The following is a 4,977-nucleotide window of genomic DNA, read 5'->3' as shown; positions in this document are numbered from 1 at the left end:
AGCGTATGCTCAAATAAATTGGTTAGTCTCTAAGGTGCCACAAGTACTCCTTTTCTTTTTGCGAATACAGACTAACACGGCTGTTACTCTGAAACCTATAAAATAGAAATATTTCTTTCCAATTTTGACAACTTACTTTATAATATAACACTTAAAAAATGAAACAATGTTTCAAAATGTTCCATTCCAAAAAGCTTGACCATATCAAAATGCTGCCTTTTGTTTTATTACGTGAAATTTCACCTACAGTGACCTATTTCAGCAAAAAGTTTTGATTTTGGTGAAACAGCGTTTTTGATGGACATTTTCCAAAGAAATATTTTTCCAACCAGCCCTGCAAATGTCTAGTATGGAGACATCCTCTGCATAGTCCTGTATAGAGATGTATCATCCATCCCCCAGCGCATTCAAATATCACCCTTTCCCTAAATGCATGTGCTTTTTTGCAGCATTCTGTGAAATCGGTGTCCCCCTGCATAGAGGAAGATCATGCTAGGGATTCTTGCTTCGTTCTCTGTATTGCCTTGTTCCTTTTTAATGGAAAATCCATGTAGAGTTTTTCTACTAAAACTGAGTCTGTAGTCCAACATCTGCTCCAAGTGCCACCCCAAACCTTTGGGAGGCGAGAGGCTCTGATCTAGACTCTGGCGGTTGTGCACTCCACACTCTCTCTGGAGTTCAGCTGGGTTTTTGGAGAGGGCTGGTGGCTTGCGTCCCAGAATGATGAAGAGGTGGGAGGCTCTTTGGTAGGAGGCAGGGTGGCAGAGTTCCTTGGGGGAATAATTAGTCGAATGCTGCTGGGGTTCTGATGTAGCATTAATGAGTGGTTAGGGCTTCCCCGCTGTTACAGTTGAAGGGAGCCTGCTCTGTCCCGGCCTTATGGCTGGCGGAGAGCTCCCCACCTCCCCTTCTGTAAAGATGATACAAGCTGAGGAGGCTGCAGCCCAGATTCCTCCAGGCTCTGGGGCACCACCTCCATCACCCATCGAAACCCTGCATGAGTAGGCCCAACTCCACTAGCCAGTGTGGAAAGGGGAGGCTGGCCAAGGTCCTGCCTTCCCTCGCCTGCTCCGGTCGGGCCATCGCAATGCCTGTGGCCCTGCAAATGGGTTCTCAAAGGCGATGGAAGGCTCCTTGTGCCATCTCTCCAGCGCCTGGGCATGGGGGTAAAAGGAGGGTGAGGCCGGTGGGGGAGTTGGGATGCTGTCGGGGGTGCTGCTTGCCCGGCGGGAGGAAGGGGAGCTGTGGGGGCCAAGACAGGAAGAGGAGATCTGCTTTATTTTAGACCCTGCTTGCACTGGGCCTGCCACAATCCAGCTTCAAACTGTCATAGGGATCACAGGTTACGTGGCAGCACCTCCTGATGTGGGGAAGAAAAGGTCCGTGTTCAGCTCCCATGCTTCTTTGTCAGCTCATTTTTCCTCATCATGGACCTACATGACGGCGCTAGGCCTGATACCCTCCCCATCCCCTGGCAGCAGGAGCTGCCTCCCAGCTGGCGGGCATCGTGCGCACTGCCATCTCCTGCCCTGCAAACCTGCGGTTGGTTATCCAGCTCCCAGCCGGCTCCTGCTCTCCCCTAGCCAGGCGCTCCCATGCAGATGCTGGCACGGCAGCGCGAGGCCACTTGTATGACCCAGACGAAATGCAACACAAGGATTTTCTCTCTATTCTTCCCCCGCCTGTGATTAGCTGCAGGGCCATTGGTGCACCCGCAGACCCAGGACTTCACACACAGGACCTGAAGAGACAGATTTGCCTTGGCAGTTCCAACCGTTTATTCTCTTTGTCGTTCTCAATCAGGTGCATTTTTGCTGCCTCGGATTTACACAGGAGTAACCGATCAGAATCCAGCCCATGCTCCCCTACTGCGATTCTTCCTGCTACATTCTGCCCCTCTCCCCTCCCGCCTGACTTTCAGCTGACGCTCCTCGGCACATGTGCCGCTGGGCCAAGCAGCGCTCCTTTCCCCAGCCGTGGGCACCCACTTTCCAATCCACTCCACCAATGGCCCCGGCCCTGCCCTCCGTTTACAGCTGGGTGCAGGGTCCTCTGCATGGACCCCTTTGACGCTCCAGCGGATGCAGAACGCCCTTTGCTGTTTATCCCGCCCCATCCCTCAACGGGAGCACTTTATTCTGACCACCTGGGAGACAACCCTGGGCAATGCCCCGAGCAATTGCAACCAGCAGGCGGCGGAGGTGCTTGAGCTAACTGCCCCCTGCCTGTCGTAAAGTGGGCGTCATGGCGTGAACTGGGTGACTCGGAGTATTATGGGTGGGAGCCATGCTCCTCCCCTCCCTTACCACCTGTGTCAGTAGTAGGAGTTCCCACCCGCTCCCCACACTGTTGTGAGACTGTGAAAGGAAGCAGCAAGGTCCCAGCCTGCAAGTTTGTGACTAGACACATTTCTGATGCACTGCGTGGAGCGGCCCTTTGCAAAAACCCCTAATTTCGAACAGGAGAGAGTGGCCACAGGGCCTTCTCAGTGATGGGTGTTTGGTTCTGGAAGTTAGTCCCTCCCCCTTCCCCCTCCTTTGATGCAACACGACAGAGTGCCCAAAGCTGGGTGGGGAGTTTCATGGAGAAGGGAGTGTATGGGGAAAGCAGTGTTTGGGAAGGGCTGTGATGCAGTGGTTTTCCCTCCAATGAGTATAAGCACTGGAAGGCATCCAGCACATTAGTACCTCTGATCAGCTAAAACACATACTTCAGGCCTGGTTCGCTGCACTCGGAGTAGGGTAAGGTTAAAAGGGCCGTTAAGTAACCTTTGGGCTCCCTGTATTCTGGGGCCGTGCTGAGGCTGTCTGGCCTCGAGCGTAAATTAGAGCAGCTTCAGGGCTGTGCTAATTTACACGCTGCTGCTTGTGTCTGCTCGGAAACAGAGAATAGCTACAGGGCACTGCACTCCGGCCTCTCTCCTGTGCAGGGAGGGCCGGGGGGAGACCTACCAGCTCTAAGCTGCCAGGGAAGCCTCTGGGCAGGCAGGGGGGAATATTTTAAGGTCCCTTTACGCTGTCATAAAGAGACCTGAAGGTAAGCGAGGGGCAGGTCCGTTTGATTTATGTCACCACTGAAGGTGGCCCAGACCCATCCATGAACATCCCTCCTGCCACATTGGGTCTAAAGGCGTCCTTCAGTGCGATCAACCTGGCCTGGGATTTTTGTTTGTTTCCTGGGGCTGGGTCTACGCTCCAATGGTGTGGCTCTGGTGCTGCACACGAGGCGTCCGACATCGATGGCGTCAATCTACCTCTCCAAGAGGAGGTCGCAAGGTGGGCGGAAGAATCTTTCCATCGACCGAGCTGTGTCTACGGTGGGGGCCAAGTGGCCCTAACTACATCGCACAGGGCATGGAGTTTTTCCACAGCCTTGAACCATGTCATTCGGTTGAGCTAATTTGTAGGTGTAGACCAGGCTTTAGAAACCTGTGGGCTGTGCGGACATGACTGCTGTGGCTGGGGAGGAGTTAGTCACCTCTTCCCTACCCCAGGCCCCTTTCTGTTGCTCTGGGGATTTCTCCTTCAGGCTCCTACAGCAAAAAAGGACAATTTGGGGATTGGGCGGGATCCAGACGCCTCTGGCTATTTGCATGCATTGGGCCAGAACCCCAGCTGGTGTAAATTCCACTGATGCTGATTGACCCCAGCTGAAGCTCTGGTCCACTCCCTGGGTCCTGCTGTTGGCTTAGCTGTGTGGGCCAATGTATATTTCTCTATTTAACAGAGTCATTTTGCATGCTAAGTGGTTTGTCCTCCCTCCCCGGCCAGAGACAGAGAGAGGCCCCCCTCTCTTGTAACTCCTTGCTCAAAAGCATCGCTTGTTCCCATCCCTTGGCATCTGGTCCCCTCAACATGAATGAGCCCCTCTGAGGGGGAGGGGGAGGAGCTGCGGCAGCCAGGGCCTGGCCCTAGCTATTCCAGACATTCCCAGGTCTGTGCTGCAAATGTCAAGAGGAGCTGTCAGTGACAAGACAGCATCTCAGTCTGTGGCGCCTACACCATCCGCTTCTGGTAAAAAGAGGGCTTGTCAGTCACCAGTCTAAGGGGAAGAGGGAGTGCATGGCTAGGAGCCAGGAGGAGTTGCTCTGCCTGACCCTGGCCAGTGCCACTCGCCCTCTGGGCCTCTATTTCCCTAGCGATAACCTAGCACTGGCCAGTAGGAGCATGGGGGGGCGGGGGGAAGGGTAGCAGGGAGTGCCTGGCTGCAAAGCACAATGGAAATCCTGAGTGTTATTATTCCGGGGGTGGCAGCCTGCATTACTCAGCGCTGGCATTGCTAATAATCCACTAATAATAGCACTTGCCATCTTCAGAGTATGTGCTGAACTTTAACGAATTAGCCCTAACAAGCCCCTGTCAAGGAGGTGTCAAGGTGTAGATTATTGGTGTTTGGGGACACTGAGGCAGAGAGGTGGTGGTCCCACAGCGAGCCAGCATCAGAGCTGGAATTAGAACTCATGTTTTCCCGGTCCTGCCCTCTGCCCACTAGGCAGCACCTGGCCAACTGGGTCTCCTGACCCTTCGGTGTATATAATACAGGGCCGAGTTCTTCCCAGCGGTGGCCTAGCAGCAGCCAACCCTATAATCTGCAAATCCCTCAGCTCTGGTGGTGCTGTAGGAGAAGCTCTTGTCTGTTTGGTTTCTATATGGGTGTTGCATCCTCCCCGCCATCCCAGAGATTCAGGGACAATCCACAGCAGCTGGGCCTGCATGTGTGTGGAGAGGTATTTTGTGTCCCACCCACTCACTGCCATCCCAGGGGTGTGAAAGTAGCTCATGAGCGGAGTCCAGGCCGCCTTGAGTAAAGGGCCTTTCTTTGTGTGATGGACCGTACATCTGGAAGGGGAGCCAGTCTGACGTGTGCCCTCTGCATCCGTGGCAGCATACAAAAGCTGAACCAAATCCCGAACAACCCTGTGTGCCGAGGAGCATCCCGTCCCGGCAACAACGAGTATCGAGGCAGGCTGCCAGGCGT

The sequence above is a fragment of the Lepidochelys kempii genome, chromosome 16 (assembly GCF_965140265.1).
Source record: "Lepidochelys kempii isolate rLepKem1 chromosome 16, rLepKem1.hap2, whole genome shotgun sequence".
NCBI classification, from domain to species: Eukaryota; Metazoa; Chordata; order Testudines; family Cheloniidae; genus Lepidochelys; species Lepidochelys kempii.
This window is presented reverse-complemented; position numbering follows the sequence as displayed.